Below are 19,944 nucleotides of genomic sequence, written 5' to 3'. Positions count from 1 at the left end.
TAGGCAATCGAGTAGGTTCTGATGTGGGTGAAGGAGTTTGGGAAGAGAGACAAATGAAAAAGGAAAAGAAAAAAATTGTATTAAAAATGCCTGCTTCAACTTCTAGCCTAAAAAAGGTGGTATAGAACTGTTTCCCTGCTCTTTCCCACTAAGCACAACTATAAACCCTGGAAACAAAGCAATAGACAATCAAAGGACAGCTGTGATGTATGGTAAGAGGAAAGCGATGTGGTTTGTACTTCTGGGACTGGAAGACGTACAGCACAGCAGTTTGTATTTCTGGGACAGCACAGCGGCAAGGTGTCTTGTGACCCCACTCGATGAAGAAACAGAAGCCAGATTCTGTCACCCACCCACCAACCACCAGCCCCCCAAAAAAGGCAGCCCCAGTAGGCACATTCGTCCCCTGATCAATCAGGGGCTCCTCTTGACAACATCAAGTGAGCCCAGTGCCACCTGCAAATGAGATCGATCGCCATGAAAACAGTGACCATGGAAAGCACTCTCCTTCATCCTGGGCCTGAGACCCCATCCCCATCCAGAGACACCCAGGATAGCTACACTAATGTTGAAAAAGAAGAACACAGTGGGAGGAATCACTTTACCAATATCAAGGCTGACTATGTAGCTACAGTGATCCAGACACTGTGATGTTAACTGATGGCTAAACAATAGATCCATGGAACAGGACACAAAACTTAGAAAAAGACCCACAAAAATATGTTTAATTGATTTTTGATGAAGGTACAAAAGCAATTCAACAGAGGGAGAATATTCTTTTTGTATCAGGCAGGGTTCAACCAAAGAGGCAGAAGGAGTAGGAGATATTTAGTAAGCATTTGTTGCAAGGAGTTGGGATTAGGGAGCTAGCTGGTTGTGTCCAAAATCCATAGGTAGGCATGAGCTGGTGCTGGCCCATAAGTGGGGTTTCTTCTTCCCCAGGGAGCCCTCATCTCTGCTTTCAAAGCCTTTCAGCTGATTGAACCAGATCCACCTAGATTACCTAGGATAATATGCCTTAGTTAAAGCCAAGTGACTTTCATCACAAGTAAAAAATCAATACCCTCATAGCACTAAATTAAGGTTTGAGTAAATAACTGAGGACTGTAGAGTATCCAAGTTGAAACATCCAAAAGACCATTTCACTTTTCAACATATAATGCTGGAGCAGTTGGACATCCACAGGCAGCAAACATGAGCCTCAACCTAAACCTCGTAACACACAAAATTAACTCAAAACGGATGATGAATTTAATGTAAAATGGAGAACCACTAAACTTGCAGAAAACAAAAAGAAAAACCTTCAGGACATAAGACTAGGCAAAAAGGTCTTGGATCTGACATTAAAAGCAGAATCAGTAAATGGAAATATTGATAAATGGCTCTTGGTAAGTATTAAAACCATTTGGCCAGGCACGGTGGCTCACGCCTGTAATCCCAGCACTTTGGGAGGCTGAGGCAGGCGGATCACAAGGTCAGGAGATCGAGACCATCCTGGCTAACACAGTGAAACCCCGTCTCTACTAAAAATACAAAAAAAAAAAATTAGCCAGGCGTGGCAGTGGGCACCTGTAGTCCCATCTACTCGGGAGGCTGAGGCAGGAGAATGGTGTGAACCCAGGAGGTGGAGACTGCAGTGAGCCGAGATCGTGCCACTGCACTCCAGCCTGGGTGACAGAGCGAGACTCCATCTCAAAAATAAATAAATAAATAAAATAAAATAAAATAAATAAATAAAACCATTTGCTCTGTGAAAGCCCATGCGGAAATGATGAAAAGAAACACTACAGGCTGCAAGAAAATATCTGCAAACCACCTATCCAACAAAGGACTAGTCTCTAGAAAATATTAAGATCACTCAATCCTTAACAGGAAAAACAAACAATTCAACTAGAAAATAGGCAAAGACATGAACAGATCTTTCACCAGAGGATACACAGGTGGCAAACATCATTAGCCATCAAGAAAACTCAAATAAAACTAAAGTAAGATATGACTTTACACCAACAGAAAGCTAAAATTTAAAAAGTCACAAAGCTAAACGCTGTTGAAGATGTGGAGGAACTGGGTCACTGGCATACTGCTGGTAAGAATGCAACAGGGCTCAGCCACTCTATACACAGTTTGGTGATTTCATATAAAACTCAGTATGCACACCATGTGACTGAGAACTCTTGGGCATTTATCCCAGAAAAATGAAAACTTATCTTCACACAAATACCTGTATGTATTAGTTTGTTTTCACGCTGCTATACAGAACTGCCTGAGACTGGGTAATTCATAAAGGAAAGAGGTTTAATTGACTCACAGTTTAGCATGACTGGAGAGGCCTCAGGAAACTTGCAATCATGGCGGAAGGTGAAGGGGAAGCAAGGCACCTTCTTCACAAGGCAGCAGGAAGGAGAAGTGACAAGTGAAGGGGGAAGAGCCTCTTATAAAACCATCAGATCTCATGAGAACTCACTATCACGAGAACAGAATGGCAGAAACAGCCCCCATGATTCAATTCCCTCCACCTGGTTGATCCCTTGACACATGGAGATTATGGGGATTACAATTCCAGATGAGATTTGGGGTGGGGACACACAGCCTAACCATGTCACTGTACATGAATGTTCACAGTAGTTTTGATCATAATAGCCCCAAACTGAGAACCCAGTTGTATCTCAACAGGTAAGTAGTGAACAAGCTGCAGTGCGCCCCTATCGTGGAATACTGCTCAGCAATAAAAAGGACATGCAGACCTGGATGAGTCTCTTAAGAATTATACTCAAACAAAAAGCTAATCTGAAAAGATTACATGCTGTATGATTCCTTTCATATACGATTTTTGAAATGACACAATTTTAGAAATGGAGGACAGAATAGTGGTTGCCAGGGATATGGATTTGTTGTGGGGGGAGGGGCATGGCTGTGACTGTAAAAGGGCCATCAGCAGGATCCTTTGGAGCATTTTGATATGGTGGGGTGGAGGTGACAGAATTGGATATAACTAAGTACACACACACACACACACTCACACACACATAAGTATAAGCAACACTATGGAAGTCTGAATAAGATGGTTTGAGCCTATCAGTGTCAATATCCTAGTTCTGATATTATACAATAGTTTTGAAAAATGTTACCATTGGGGGAAAGTAGGTGAAGTATACAGGCCTGTCTCTGTATAACTTCTTAAAACTACATGCTTGTCTATAATTATTTCAGCAACAATTTCTAGTAAAAAAAGAACCTATACCAAACATTAAAAAATTAATTATCTTTACATCCTTATGCAAAATTATGCTTATCTGTGATTAGATGAATAAAAAATTTAAGTAAATGATATAGAATGTAATAAGAGAAAGAAAGCCTTTCATCCTTTTCTGTAAAGGACACACCTCCCTTTTTCACCAGCCACTAAATTTTACTAAGGACAGAGGATCGTCCCTGCTTACCAACGGACTATGAGCAACTCCCTTGTCAATTAACCTGAACATCAATCTTGCTATTTTGTCTGGTTTTCCTTGACTTGGGAGGCTGAAGAAACAACGTCCAATAGCTACAAGGAGCTGATGTCTGCAGAGCACTGTCTATTTCACGGCCACGGTGCTAAGAGCTCTGTGTGCCTCATTGCACTTAACAATCATAATGGCTAACAATTAGCCAGCACTTCTTTGTGCCAGGCATGCTTCACACGTTACCTCATGCTTCACACACATTGCCTCATGCTTCACACACATTACCTCATGCTTCACACACATTACCTCATGCTTCACACACGTTATCTCATGCATTCCTCACTCAAGCCCTAAAAGGTAGTGCTCCACCCAAGACGGCATGGAGAAGTATTGCCGGAAGTCAGGGACCCCGAACGGAGGGACCGGCTGAAGCCATGGCAGAAGAACATACATTGTGAAGATTTCACGGGCATTTATTAGTTTCCCAAATTAATACTTTTATAATTTCTTATGCCTGTCTTTGCTGCAATCTCTGAACATAAACTGTGAAGATTTCATGGACATTTATCACTTCCCCAATCAATACTCTTGTGATTTCCTATGCCTGTCTTTACTTTAATCTCTTAATCCCATCATCTTCGTAAGCTGAGGATGTATGTCACCTCAGGACCCTGTGATGATTGTGTTAACTGCACAAATTGTTTAAACAATATGAAATCTAGGCACCTTGAAAAAAGAACAGGATAACAGCGATGTTCAGGGAACAAGGGAGATAACCTTAAAGTCTGGCTGCCTGTGGGCCACGTGGAACAGAGCCATATTTCTCTTATTACTGAAAATGGGTAAGATAAATATCGCTGAATTCTTTCCCCAGTAAGAAATATTAATCATTAACAGCCCTGGGAAAAGAATGCATTCCCAGGGGGGCCTCTAAAATGGCCGCTCTGGGAGTGTCTGCCTTATGCAGATGTAGATAGGGATGAAACACGCCCTAGTCTCCTGCAGCGCCCCCAGACTTGCTAGAATTAGGAAATTCCAACCTGGCAAATTCTAGTCAGACCAATTCTCTGCTCTTGACCCCTGACAATGCGTGCACAGCAGGACATGGAAGTTCACTGGTGGTTCTAGTCTTGCCCTGACCTTCTGCCTTGTGATCTTTTGTCGCCCTTGAAGCCTGTGATGTCTGTGACCCACACCCTATTCGCACCCTCCCTCCCCTTTGAAAACTGCTAATAACAACTTGCTGCTTTTATGGCTCGGGGGGCATCACGGAACCTGCTGACATGTGATGTCTTCCCCGGATACCCAGCTTTAAAATTTCTCTCTTGTACTCTTTCCCTTTATTTCTCAGACCAGCCGACACTTAGAGAAATAGAAAAGAACCTACGTGAAATAACTTTGAATTATCGGGGGCGGGTTCCCCCGATAGAGAAGTTGGCTGGGCACAGCGCAGGGCAGGGGCCCCCTGCACAGACCTTTCCGACCTCGCTGGGACCTACATGCATGGGGAGTGAGAGGGCTGGCCTGCCCGTAACCATCGCTGTGGTGTGCGTGGTCAAGGACCTCAGGCCTGTTCCAGGGTGATTCACAGGGGGTTAGGAACCTTGAGTCAGGAAGCCGTGTGCTCCCACAGGCTCCACAGGCAGGCGGCCTCTGGCAGAGCGGGTCACATCTAGGTTTCCCGACATCCTCACAATCCACAGGCCTAGCCCTGAGCTGATCTGATTAAGGAAGGAAACACAACGACTGCTCACGCCAACACCCCACTGCCGGACCCAGGGCGTGGCCAACCCTGACATTCTTTCCCCCAAGTGTTCAAATCCAACTCCCCCATTTAACAGGCTTTCAGACACAGGAGGAAGTTGCCACCACTCTCCTCCTGGCTGAGATGGGCTAGTGACAAGGATTACATGAGACCACGCTCGTAAATCTCTAAGCACACAGGCAAGACCTTGGAGAACACTCAATGTCAGCTTTTCAAAAAATCACTTCAAAACAATTGAATGGCATTAACTGTTCTTTCTTATCAAAGAAAATTAAAAATTGAACTGGGCCTGATGGCTCCACACCTTCAACCTCAACACTTTGGAAGAAGGATCTCTTAAGCCCAGGAGTTGGAGTCTAACCTGGGAATACAGTGAGATCCCATCTTTACAAAAAATAAAAAATTAGCTTGGTGTGGTAGTACATACCCGTAGCCTCAGCTGCTCTGGAGGCTGAGGTGGGAGGAGTGCTTGAGTTCAGGGGGTCGAGGCTGCAATGAGCCATGATTGCACCACTGTAGTCCAGCCTGGTGACCGAGACACTGTCTCAAAAAAGAGAGAGAGAGAGAGAGAAAGAAAAGAAAATTAAAAACGGACAGGACTTAGCCTCAAGATGAGACAAGACCACAACTGTAATGGGATCTGAACCATGTCTTGAAGGTCTGCAAGTGGTTAGTGTGGTGGTCTGTGTTATTGTATGATTATTGGAATACACAGCAGACCCCAGATGAGAGTGGCATTGTTTGGCAAGTTTCACATAATATATCTGTTAAGTGTATTCAGCATGAAGATTGTTTAATTTTTAAATCAAGCACCATGTGTTAAAATTCTATTTTGTGACTTCTATAAGGGTGAAATGTCAGCCTTCACCATTTTCAGGTTTGCTCATACCTTACCTTCCTTTTCACCCTATCACACTGAATAACGAAATGACAACTAACAAACACCAGGAACCCTGAAGTTCTTCCCCCTCGAGCTGTCTCCATCCCCAAGCATCACTTCTGCGAGGTCTTGGTAGAAAAATAATTGAATGCTTATGCACAAATGTGGACATATTTGACAACAATTACTTACATGTTTGTTGTCAATTTTAATCTCCATTAAAACTGAAGAGGCGGGCCGGGCGCGGTGGCTCATGCCTGTAATCCCAGCACTTTGGGAGGCCGAGGCGGGTGAATCACAAGGTCAGGAGATTGAGACCATCCTGGCTAACACGGTGAAACCCCATCTCTACTATAAATACAAAAAATTAGCCAGGCAAGGTGGCGGGCACCTGTAGTCCCAGCTACTCGGGAGGCTGAGGCAGGAGAATGGCCTGAACCAGGGGAGCGGAGCCTGCATCGAGCCGAAATCGCGCCACTGCACTCCAGCCTGGGCGACACAGTGAGACTCCGTCTCAAAAAAAAAAAAAAAGTGAAGAGGCTACCCAGGCGCCAGCACTGCTCCAGGGTAACTCGTATGTCCATCAGCCACCACACCGGGCCACTTCAGAGTGAGTCCCACAGCACCTTCCCATGCAAAACTCGGTTGATGAAAGGGCATTTAAAAATTGAAGAATTTGGGAATGTAAATTAGTTCAACCATTGTGGAAGACAGTGTGATGATTCCTCAGAGATTTAGAACTGGAAATGTCATTTGACCCAGTAATCCCATAACTGGGTATATACCCAAAGGAATATAAATGATTCTATCATAAAGATGCATGCATGCATATGTTCCTTGCAGCATTATTCATAATACCAAAGACATGGAATCAACCCAAATGCCCATCAATCATAGACTGGATAAAGAAAATATGGTACATATATACCGTGGAATACTGTGCAGCCATAAAAAGAAATGAGATCATGTTCTTTGCAGGGACATGGATGAAGATAGAAGCCATTGTCCTCAGCAAACTAATGAAGGAACAGAAAATCAGATACTACATGTTCTCACTTATAAGTGGGAGCTGAACAATGAGAACACATGGACACAGGGAGGGGAACAACACACGCTGGGGCCTGTCCGGGGAGGGTGACGGGGAGAACATTAGAAAAAAGAGCTAATGCATGCAGGGCTTAATATCTAGGTGATGGGTTGATAGGTGTAGCAAACCACCATGGCACACGTTTACCTATGTTAACAAACCTGCACATCCTGCACATGTAACCTGGTACTTAAACAATAAAAAAATAAAATACATGCTTATTGTCTTTCTTTGGTGACTGAGAAAGGATGCATTTGTGTGCCTATGCCTGTTTAAATCTATATTCAACTCTCTCATTGACCTTGGGGTTTGCAGGGAGGTGGAGCAAAAATAGACAGGACTCCTAGGAAGACACAGACTCACTGCTGCTCGCCAGCTGCTCCAGGAGATGCTCTGTCAATCAAGGTAGCTCTCAAGTCACGTGGAACCAGGAAATAAGGGTTCTCTGGGTATTTTTCCTTAGCTGAATGCTAAGCAAAGGCTGAAGTGTAGAATTCTATCGCCTCCATTTGTCTTTTCTTGTTGTTTTTTTTGAGACGGAGTCTCGCTCTGTCTCACAGGCTGGAGTGCAGTAGCGCAATCTCGGCTCACTGGAAGCTCCGCCTCCCAGGTTCACACCATTCTCCTGCCTCAGCCTCCCCAGTAGCTGGGAAAAAAGGCGCCTGCCACCACTAATTTTTTGTGCTTTTAGCAGAGACGGGGTTTCACCGTGTTAGCCAGGATGGTCTCGATCTCCTGACCTAATGATCCACCCGCCTTGCCCTCCCAAAGTGCTGGGATTACAGGCGTGAGCCACTGCACCCGGCCTATCGCCTCCATTTGTCTTTTAACATCCAAGTTACTTGTCTTGGTAACAGAATTAATGAGTGGTCAACTCCAGTCAATAATAATTTAATTGTACATTTAAACATAACTAAAAGAGTATAACTGAATTGTTTGTAACACAAAGGATAACTGCTTAGAGAATGGATACCCCATTCTCTGGGAGGTGATTATTACATGTTGCATGCCCGTATCAAAAAATCTCAAGTACCCCATAAGTGCATACACCTACTGTGTACCCATAAGTGCATACACCTACTGTGTACCCATAAGTGCATACACCTACTATGTACCCACAAGAATTAAAGAATTAAAATGTAAAAAAAAAAAAAAAGTGGTTGAGGAAGCAGAGAAGTAATAATAGCAGGCTGGACACATGTACCCCTGCACAGGGGCAGCTGCACAGAGCTGGTGCACGCCCAGGGGTTTTGAGGTCACATGAACTTTCTCCTGCTACAAAGTTACATGATTTAAATCCTTTCTAGAAAGACTCAACTTCCCAAAAGACCTAACATCATAAAAGAAACTACTGCATTGGTGCTTGTAATATATTACTCACTATTATCTGAGGGCAACTTCTCACCTGCCCTTTAAAAATAGAAGACACAATGGATTATGTTTTGAAAAACGCACCCATGCTTTAGGTAGAAAGTAATTATTTGATTTTCAATAATAACAATTATTTCGAGTACATTTTTTAACTTTTTCAAACAAGAACTTGTGATTTCTTACTACTGCCTCAAACTATGATCCTGTCAATAATAAAACTGGCCAAACTGTTCAGCAACAAGTGACTTTGTCAACAAAGACATTACAAACCTGACATAATTGCAGACTGGCCGCTGATTATAATGAGGGATATCAAGCAATACCACAGAATGACAGGAGACGCTGCAAATGCAACTAACTTAACGAGGAACCTACAGAAATTACTAAAAGTAAGCCTGGAAAAGTGGGATAGCCTCTGTTTCAGATGTTCTTGGCGTGAAGCTGTACTGGCTTGAGCCTCTCCCATGGAGGGGTAGGGAGTCCTGGTGCCTGGGTCCCCGGCAGCATTGAACGGAGAGACGAACTCTGTTCGTGGCAGATGAGAGTCTGGGTGTTGACCAGCGTCCCTGGTTCTCATCACGTGGGAGACGTGAAGCTGCCGAGATTGCCACTGGAAAGAGGCAAGAAAGTCATTGCCATGGTTAAGGTTTAAGCCTCAAGTAATTAAAATGAAAAAGTGACTAAATCATAACCCTGTACCATTCTCAGCATAGAGCAGCTCAATTAACATAATAATTTCTTATCTGAATGGGGAATAAGCCACAAGTCTGGGTAGCAGGCAGATTAAAGAACATGTCGAGGTATCATCTTTCTTTTTTTTTTAATTATACTTTAAGTTCTAAGGTACATGTGCACAACGTACAGGTTTGTTACATATGTATCCATGTGCCGTGTTGCTTTGCTGCACCCACTAACTCGTCATTTACATTAGGTATATCTCCTAATGCTATCCCTCCCCCTCCCCCCACCTAACCACAGGCCCCAGTATCATCTTTTCAACGCCACAGAGCTTTCAAAATGTGTGATTGACTGCAGATGTAATGCTGGCAAAACTCAGAAATGTCAGGATTCTTGGCTTCAATGTATTAAATGATGAAGCTAAAACCCTCAAATTCTTCCCAATTAAGAAGTATCTGTATTTGATTCTTGACTTCCAGTGTCCAGGGGTTCCCTTCAAGACTCTTGAATTCCCCGATTCATAAACATGAATAGTTGATCTAAAAGCAGACAGGCATTGGGTACAGGTGTCGAGGGATTGGCAAGGCTCCGTCATTAGCTCAGGGACCTGCTCTGTGCACAGCAGAGAGCATCGCAACACTCACGAACATTCAAGTTACTATGTGTCTTCAACGTTTTGAGTGTTCTTAAGTTACTAAAACAAGAAATAATAAACACGTGAATCCCGAGGGCCTTACTGAAACCTGACACTGAGTGGAAGCATTGTCTGGTAACACCAAATCGTCAAAATATTTGTTTCTTTTTTGATAAGAAAGAAGCAAACAGGTTTGTAGCTCAGGAACGTTAGGACTGTGTAGTCCAGTCGACGTGGGTGAAGACCTGCGTCTACAGCCATCAATGGGGTTCATGCAGAAGCCTTTGAGGCAATGCATACACCTCAAGGTTTAACTTTTTTCTCATTTACTTCCTATGAGTATCTTGGCAGTAAAAAGGAATGGAAGCATCTAGGAGTTTCTGTAAATTCAGAACTAGATACATAGGCAGCCTCCAAAAATGGAAAAAGCTTTTGTTGTTGTTTTTAAGCTGAAAAGTTGATTGTTTAGATTTTGCAATGTCTTTTTCCTGGAAACAGATTCATCAATATTCCCTTCTTGCTACACCTGCCGGGGCCCATTCACCCACTCACTGTGGGTTCTGCATTTCTAGGGTGGCCTAGGAGAACCCAGGGGTAAGCAGAGACCATTTCAATGGCAAAATTTTCAGAAATTACTAAATAAGATATTCTGAAAATGAATTCTCACTGCCATGGGGACTGGGGACTCTGTGCCACGTCCCTCACAGGCACCAAACAAGACACAGTCCTGGTCATATAGGCTCTGGAGACACAGTAGCTTTCCTGAGCCTTTTCCATGTTTGTGGGAGCCAAGACTGTGGAGATCCACTTAGCACCAGGGAGGAGGAGGGCACTGCTTAGTCCAGGGGCCTTGTCTCTTCCTCTAACAACCCAAAAAGAACAAACTCAGAGTCCGTGGAAGATCTGGGAATCCTACCTTTTATAAACCCTGCTCGATTTATACATTTGTTCACAGATGACTGGAATTGGCTCAAAGCAGAGATGCCGCCAGAAACCCACAGCAGCTGCAATGAACAGGGTGGAGGAAACATTGTTCAGATCAGCCTCAAGTGGTCTTCTGACTTAAGATAATACCAAATAATGGAGGAAGGGGCACCTGGGGAGTTTTCCAACTGTTCTCTGTTAAGGCCAGACTACTGCTGATGATAACATTATTTCTTTAAAAGCCCACCTGACCAAGCCCTATCTAACTAATATGGGAGCGGGCCTCTCATTCTAATTGCTCTGCAGAATTAACCACCATTGATGTTACAGTGTCAGTGGGAAAGTGCGCCCCACCTTCTAGCCAGGTGTCAGGTGCAGACACTCCTGCTGCCGCCCCCAGCAGGCCTCCCCTTCTGCCTCCTTCCCTCCTTACCGCATTGCACAGGCCTCGGTGAGTGTGAGATCTGGGGTGCGAGGAAAAGCAGGCCCTTCATTGCCATTCTCAGGTTCTTGCTCTCAGCTATCAACTACCCAAGAGCCTAATCCCTGACAATTTAGGATTAGTCAGTAGACACAGAAGGTAAGACTTCTCTCCAGGGAATCTGAGTTTTATTTAAAACTCCTAGGGAGTCCAGAAAGTAGATTCATGATGCAGTGATAAACAGGGTTCGTATTTTGTATGGGCATTTCAACCACCACCTCCCCAAATCAGGCATTTGAGTGGCCCCTTACTGATAACTTCAATTTTTATGCTACTAGATTTTTAACTTGCCAGAGCCACTTCTAATCTTAGCATCTGAGATAATTCAGAATGCACTGTATGATTGCAGGTGCTATTGAATGCTGCTATTCTATTGCATATTATTTATATACCGAATTATCTATTGTAATTTATTAAAATATTATGTATTTTACAGTATGTAATTCTGTAATCCATTGTATATGATTGATTGTACTGACTACTCTATATCACTGTTTGGAAAAAGCAAGCCTGTGATAAAAGTGGGCAGATTGAGTAGGGTCCAGAGGAGCATTGCAGCGGAAGTCAGAACAGAAGTGCGTCAGTATCACCCAGCCACTGTGCTTTACTGAACTATAATTACATTAATGAATTAAAGTCAGCAGAGAACCTGCACTTCTGCAGAGGCATTTGAAAAACTAGCACAGTTTTTAAGACCTCTTTCAGTCAATGTTTGTGAGTAGAAGTCGTCAAGTAGAGAATTATAATTCTAAAAGAACAATGACATCTTATCCAAATTTTTAAAAAATGTGAAGAATTTCAAAGAGATTGGAGACAGAGAACATTAGGTAGTAATGACATATAAGTAGCATTAATGTTGCTAATGGAACGTGTAATTACCATGTGCTTTCCCTCAACCTAATTAATCAGATAAGCAACTAACAAGTACCTGGCAGAATCACACTCTCTCCAGCTTTAGATGGGCTGGGGGTGCTGAGTGAGCACTGATTTGACCTCTTCCTCTTTCAAATAAGCAAATGGAGCAGCAAAAGAGTTGTCATTTTCCTATGATCATGAGCATTTTGCTGAGTGCTGAAGGACAACAATGCAATAATACATATTTAGAAGTCTTTCCTCCAAAGAATTTATACAGGAGTCAAAAAGATCCACTATCTAATGCATAGTAACTTAAAAACAAAATTGTCATGCTCCCCATAAAGACTTTTTGTCAATGATGGACCACACATACAACAGTGGTCCCATAAGATTACAATAGAGCTGAAAACCTATGGCCTGGTGACATCGTAGCTATTATAACATCATAGTGCAATGTATTGCACATCCAAATCTATGATAAAGAAACAGGCCGGGCACTGCAGCTCATGCCTGTAATCCCAGCACTTCAGGAGGCCGAGGCAGGTGGATCACCTGAGGTCAAGAGTTCAAGACCAGCTTGGCCAACATGGTGAAACCCCTTCTCTACTAAAAATACAAAAGTAGCCGGCATGGTGGTACATGTTTGTAATCCCCGCTACTCAGGAGGCTGAGGCAGGAAAATTGGTTGAACCTAGGAGGCGGAGGTTGCAGTGAACCAAGACCACGCCACTGTTCTCTAGCCTGGGTGACAGAGCAAGACTCCATAGAGAAGAGAAGAGGAGGGGAGGGGAGGGGAGGGGGGAGGGGAGGAGGAGGAGGAGGGGAGCAAACATATGTTGGTTTGCCATGGACATATTTCTGAAAAGAGTGATACCTCCTTAAGAAGCTCCTCCTGCAGGTCCTTCAGGAGGTGTCTGGAAGAAGATGTTGTCATGACAGCTCCACGTGTTATTGCCCCTGAAGAGCTTCCTATGGGACAAGATGTGGAGGTGGAGGACAGTGATACTGATGATCCTGATCTATGTAGGCCTAGGCTAATGTGTGTATTTGTCTTAGCTTTCAACAAAAAAGTTTAAAAGTAAAAAAATTTAAAAATAGTAAAAGCTTATAGGATAAAAATATAAAGAAAATATATTTTTACAGCTATATGTTTGTGTTTTAAGTGATGTTATTATAAAAGAGCCAACTGTTTTTTAAAAACTAAAAAATGTATAAAGTAGTTATATAGAAAAATGAGGTGCATTTATTATTGAAGAAAAAAGCTGTTTTAAATACATTTAGTGTAGCCTAAGTGTGCAGTGTTTTAAAGGCTACAGGAAGGTATAATAAAGTCCTAGGCCTCCACATTCACTCACTCCTCACTTACTGACCCACCCAGAGCAACTTCCAGTCCTGTAAGCTTCATTCATGGTAAATGCCCTAGACAGCTCTATCATTTTTTATCTCTTACACCATATTTTTACTGTACCTTTTCTATGTTTAGATACACCAATACTTACCATTGTGTTACAAGTGCCTACAGTATTCAGTATAGTAACACGCTGTTTGTAGCCTAGGAGCAATTGACTATACCATATAGACTGGATGTGTAGCAGGCTGTATCATGTAGGCTTGTGTGAGTGTACTCTATGGTGTTTGCAGAAAGATGAGATCACACAACAATGCATTTCTTAGGACTATGCCTGTTGTTAAATGACTCATGACTATATGCCAAGTTGTTTCCGCAAGACAATTTTCTTAGTCCATTTTGTGCTGCTATAAAGGAATACCTGAGGCTGGGTAATTCACAAAGAAAAGAGGGGGTTTTGCACTTCTACACTGCTGCTGGGAATGTAAACTAGTACAGCCACTATGGAAAACAGTGTGGAGATGCCTCAAAGAACTAAAAGTAGAACTACTATTTGTTTTTTGTTTTGTTTTGCTTGAGACAGATTCTCGCTCTGTTGCCCAGGCTGGAGTGCAATGGCACAATCTCAGCTCACTGAACCTCCACCTCCACCTCCCAGGTTCAAGTGATTCTCCTGTCTCAGCCCCCCAAGTAGCTGGGACTACAGGCATATACCACCATGCCTGGCTAATTTTTGTATTTTTGGTAGAGACAGGGTTTCACCATGTTGGCAGGCTGGTCTTGAACTCCTGACCTCAAGTGATCTGCCTGCCTCAGCCTCCCAAAGTGCTGGGACTACAGGTGTGAACCATGGCGCCCAGCCAAAAAGAGAACTACTATTTGATCCAGCAATCCCACTACTGTGTATCTACCCAGAGGAAAATAAGTTATTATGTGAAAAAGATACTTGCCCACATATACTTATAGCAGCACCATTTGCAATTGCAAAAATGTGGATCCAGCCCAGATGCCCATCAATCAATGAATGGATAAAGAAACTGGGAGATATATATATATATATATATATATATATATGAATACTACTCAGCCATAAAAAGGAATGAATTAATGACACGGCATTCGCAGCAACATGAATGGAGCTGGAGACCATTATTCTAAGTGAAGTAACTCAGGAATGGAAAACCAAACATCTTATGTTCTCATAAGAAGGAGCTAAGCTAAGAGGATACAGAGGCATTAGAATGATACAATGGACTTTGGGACTCAAGGGGAAAGGGTAGGAAGGGGACGAGGGATAAAAGACTACAAATTGGGTTCAGTGTGTATTGCTTGGGTGATGCGTACACCAAAATCTCACAAATCACTACTCAAAGAACTTACTCATGTAACCAAATACCACCTGTTCGCCAAAAACCTCTGGAATTTAAAAAAAAATGAAATGACAAAACCAACATAAAAAAATATCTCACCTTGAATTGTAATAATCCCAACGTGTCAAGGGCAGGTCCAGGTGGAGATAATTGAATCGTTGGGGTGGTTTCTCCCACACTGTTCTCATGATAGTGAATAAGTCTCATGACATCTGATGGTTTTATAAAAAGAAGTTCCTCTGCACATGCAGTCTTGCCTGCCACCATGTAAAACATGCCTTTGCCTCTCCTTTGCCTTCCACCGTGATAGTGAGGCCTCCCCAGCCATGTGGAACTGTGAGTTCATTAAACCTCTTTCCTTTATAAATTACCCAGTCTCAGGTATGTCTTTATTAGCAGTGTGAGAACAGACTAACACAATCCTACAAGGCAGAGAAGGCCAGAGAGGAGCCAAATACATGTAGAGACAGATCCCAAGGGCATACTGGCCTTATAACAACCTGCTTTCATGGGAACTAATCCATTCCTACCACAACTAATCAACCTCACCAGAACTCACTACCAAGAGAGTAGCACCAAGCCATTTATGAGGGATCCACCTCCATGACCCAAACACCTTCCACTGGGCCCCACCTCCAACGCCATCCCACATTAGGGACACATATTAACATAAGTTTTGGTGGGACAAACTCAAACCATAGCAGAATATTATCTCATTAATAGAACATTATCTCACTAATAGACCAACAAAACTGGATTTTAATATTGACCATGAAATGACATAATAAGCAATGAAAAATCTGTTTGTAATTTTATAACAACAATGTTAATTATTAATATTGTTATTATATTATTAGTAGTATTACTGTTTTCTAGAACTATCTATTCCAGATTATTCTTCAAGTTCTCATTCAGCTTGATTGTGGCTAAGGAAGTTTGATCATGATTCCATAATGGTTTTGCTTAAAAATTTCTCAAATTCAACTGAAAATAATTTAATTCCGTGTTAGACAAAATGCTACATAAAAATTCATGTTTTGTAGATAGTTGAGAAAGAACCTGTGATGGCCAAGTTTGTAATGGCATTCGATGAACTAAGAAAAATTTTGACTTATGCTCTGTTATCAAGAAGTTTGAAATACATTTCTGTCTCTTACCATAAGAAGAGGGCTATCATGTTTATGCCAATCAGCTTAGTGCATGAGACCAAGTCTTGTAGTCTTTTTAACACTGCAATGGTTTCCATACTACTAGAGGTAATTTATTACTATCTCGTGCCTTCAAGATAATGATTTCCAGAAATGCTCTCTGTACCCAGGCAGGATAAATGGTGAACATCTCCTGGACTTTTATATGTACACAGTTACCGTTCTCCAGTTATAGGTATAATTGATGGTTAACTTCTATATAAGACTTGAATTCCTCTCTAATTTTTTTATGCTGGCTACCTTTACCCACACCAATTATGATAGGCCGACTAGAAACATTCCGCAGAGGCGGTTCATAAGAATTGGGTGTCTGCAGTGACAGTTCAGAGTACTCAGAGTTTCTGCTAATGCTGGTGGATTTACAGACATGAATATTAAGCTAAAGAATCTAACCTTACACACAATGGCACCAATAAAGGTGAAGGATTTTTCTAGGATTAAAAAGTCCCACAAAAATGTATTATCCATACTTCACATGTTGTAAAGTTAAGGTAATAGACGTAGTTGAAGAACATCGAGATTCCTGGGAAATTAGAAAAGACCGCTTTTTGCACAAACTTTGTTTTTTCGTACATGGCATTGTTTTTGTAATTAGTACCTGAGTATCGGCTGGCATTTTATGATGTGTAGAGCTCCGAAGGGTCAGAAAAATGTGGTGTTTGTTCAAACCTAATTCATCTGTACAGATTTAAAACCAGGAATTTCTTAACATTGCCATCTGTTAAGCATCTCTTTTTTGGCACATTTAGCTCATAGACAATCAAGTGCCTCAGCAATTGTCTTTTGTGTAAGTAATTAAAATTAGTCAATAACTAGACTCAGAAGGCTTACTTTTATTTTATATATTCTTTATTTCAAGTGCATTTAGCTTGGATTTACAATCTTAGCAAATCACCTTGGGGTGATTTCAATGTCTCTAGGTCCCTTATGGACCAGATTTCACTGTGGCCTACCCTGGGCCAAGCTACCAATGTCCATGGTCTGTTTTACGTAAAAACTTCCCAGGTGGTTCATTGGCTTCCACACGTAGCCCTCTGTGGATGACTTTTGCACAGTTTGAGTTTCATTTGACAGGGCCCTCCTCTGTAATGTTGAGCCAAGGCCAGGACTGAGGTAGACACTCCAGTGATCACTGAGCAATGCCTGCCAGAGCAGGAGGCGAAGTGGAGAGCCTTGTCAGAGGCTGGGAAGCTCCTTGTTTCTGCCAAATCCTACTGCTTTCCAGCTAAAAACAAGGATTTTTTTTAAGAGAACATTATAAACAAAATAAGCAGAACGACAAATGAGACACTGCCTAGGTTTAGTGTAATTTGTTTTCCTTGCAGATTTTTACTATAAATGCAACCAGCAGAGAGTTTAACTGCACTCAAGGTCTCCAGCAATTAGGAGCACCAGCACTCGGCTACAGTACCATGAAAGTGCCCCAGGCCTACGCAGCTGTCATGGTTTTATAGCAATCGACTATTATGAGACCAGGTGGTGGTGGTGCAAGAATCCAGTGTGTTGCCCAGAGACGAGGAGGGTCTAATCAGACACAGCTTAAATGAAAGACAATGAGAAGACTTCATCTAAAATCCTTAACAAAGGGTTTCTTCACAGAGACTTTGAAGTTAGCTTCCACGCACTTGGCATCTGGAGGGCTCTACTGAAAGCTCACATCTCAGAGGTTTCTACTCTGAAGATGTACAGACCTGGAAGACAATTAGAGTCATATGCTATTTTAATTAGATGAAAATGGTCCATAAATATATGCATCTCTTGCTCTCACGTTCACGTTCATCAGCAAGTCCTATGGGCTCCCAAACACACCCAGAATCATTTATTTGCCTCCTTCTTTGTTACCGTAATCCATCAGTTCTCAAAGTGTGGGCTGCAGACACCTGAGAGTCCCTGGAAGGGACTTGTGAGTCCACAAGATCAAAACTATTTTCATCAGAATATTAAGATGTTATTTATCCTTCTTATTGTGTTGATATTTGTACTAATGGTTCCAAAGAAATGACGGGTAGAACTGCTCATTCTTTAGCATGATATGAAGCGTGGCACTGACCTGCAGCAGTGATCATTGTCCTCTTGGCCCCCACAAACTCACCTGTGAAAGAACTGCCACTTTCGTTAAAGACTGTCCCTGAAGAAGCAGCATAAATTGTGAATTGTATTAAACCTCAACTCTTCAATGCATGTTTTTCCAAAACTCTTTATCACAAACTGGAAGGGCACAAAGAGCACGTCTGCTGCAGATGGAAGTTTGTGGTCATCTCAGAGAAAAGCTTTACTCACGGGACAGTCTGGGTTTTTTGTTTGTTTGTTTGTTTTTGAGACAGGGTTTTGCTCTGTTGCCCAGGCCGGAGTGCAGAGGCACAATCTCGGGTCACCGCAAGCTCCACCTCCCAGGTTTAAGTGATTCTCCTGCCTCAGCCTCCTGAGTAGCTGGGATTACAGGCACCCACCACCATGCCCGCCTAATATTTGTATTTTCGTAGAGATGGGGTTTCACCATGTTGGCCAGGCTGGTCTTGAACTCCTGACCTCAGGGGATCCGCCCGCCTTGGGCTCCCAAAGTGCTGGGATTACAGGTGTGAACCACCAAGCCTGGCCAATGAGACGGTTTTTAGTGGAAGAAAGATAATGGACAATCTAAGGGAATCCAGACTTGAGTTTATGGCTGGTATTTTCTCAGAAATGAATACAGGGATCCCATCACCTCAAGGAACACAACTGACACCATCTCTTGCCAAGAACACAATTCGAGGTCTAGAGTGAAAATCTGAATTTCGGAAAATGTATATCTGCCTCTGCACACTTGACAGATTTCAGATACTTAAAGTGTTTTCTGATAACATCAATGGGGATATTAAGGAATGTGATTTTTTAATGATAAAAATTCATGATATATGTCAATATTTGGAAGATCTGCACAATTCGGTGGAACGAATTTTCTAAATGACAAATGCTTGATGTTATAAATTGTATAATTGCAGGGAGACAAGATGAATTCAAAGAGTAAGAATGACAAACGAATTTTAATATAAAAGAGTTTTAAAAGTTTGTTAATGTGCTTTCAGATTTCATGTTGCAATTAATCATTAAAAAGCTATCACTTGTCTAGTTTTGGTACAGATAAGGAAAACATCCACAATCACAGGAAAAGGTTATTAACTCTCCCTTTTCCAACTACTCATCCATATGGGGTTGAATTTTCTCCGTATACTTCAGCCAGAACAGATATCATGGCAGATTAAAGGCAGGGGCAGCTATAAGAATCCAGCTGTCTCCTGTTAAGCTAGACATCACAAAAACATAATAGTCACTCATCACTGATTGTTTTTGTTTCAAAAGATATAATTATTTTCCATAAAGAAATAGATATTATCACTGTTTACATGCAACAGGCTTATAATTATTGGTTTTAAATATATTAATAAATTATCCTGTTTTAATTTCTGAGAAAATAATTTCTAAGTCAATGTAGACAGATACAACCCACATAATCTCATTAAATTCCCATCACAACCCTATGAACTAAATACTATTATGTCCAATTTATATCCTACAAGAGTAAAGGGGTCCATTATTAATGTAATTAGGATAAATTTGCCACTAAAATTAAATATGTTGATTGTAAAGACAAGGGCTCATCTGCCTTGAGAAGATTTTCTCTTAAAACCACCTGCCTGCCTTGGTGCCGGCTGAATGCTCAACAGGCAACTTTCTCCTCTACTCAGAAGCGGCCTCCCGCAACAGCACCTGGCCTCGGGGAACTGGCACAAGGATTCAAGTTCCCCTCCAGAGCAAGCACTCTTCTTTCCTGTCCAAAAAGGTCTCTTGAGTAGAACTGCCATGGCAACAACACATGAGGCTTAGAGGGTTCACACTTAGGCATCTGATCCTAATCCCGTA

At 42.1% G+C, this 19,944-nt stretch overlaps 1 protein-coding gene across 21 annotated transcripts in view; it reads right to left on the bottom strand.

Annotated features, from left to right (window-relative positions):
- The window catches only part of GALR1 (galanin receptor 1), a 133,082-nt gene that overhangs the window by 105,527 nt on the left and 7,611 nt on the right, over positions 1 to 19,944 (bottom strand). For 14 of the 21 annotated variants that reach the window (XR_010137642.1, XR_010137645.1, XR_008516050.2 and 11 more), the window contains 4 exons: positions 12,192 to 12,334; positions 10,775 to 10,862; positions 8,817 to 9,156; positions 5,636 to 5,748 (listed from right to left, as the gene is read on the bottom strand). The gene's annotated coding sequence lies outside the window, so the exon portion shown is untranslated. The remainder of the gene's footprint in view (positions 1 to 5,635; positions 5,749 to 8,816; positions 9,157 to 10,774; positions 10,863 to 12,191; positions 12,335 to 19,944) is intronic. The other 7 variants (XR_008516047.2, XR_010137648.1, XR_010137643.1 and 4 more) reach the window with 5 other exon arrangements.

Source organism: Pongo abelii, chromosome 17 (genome assembly GCF_028885655.2).
Source record: "Pongo abelii isolate AG06213 chromosome 17, NHGRI_mPonAbe1-v2.0_pri, whole genome shotgun sequence".
Taxonomy (NCBI): Eukaryota; Metazoa; Chordata; class Mammalia; order Primates; family Hominidae; genus Pongo; species Pongo abelii.
The sequence above is the reverse complement of the archived record's forward strand: the minus strand, read 5'-3'. Positions and strand labels throughout refer to the sequence as shown.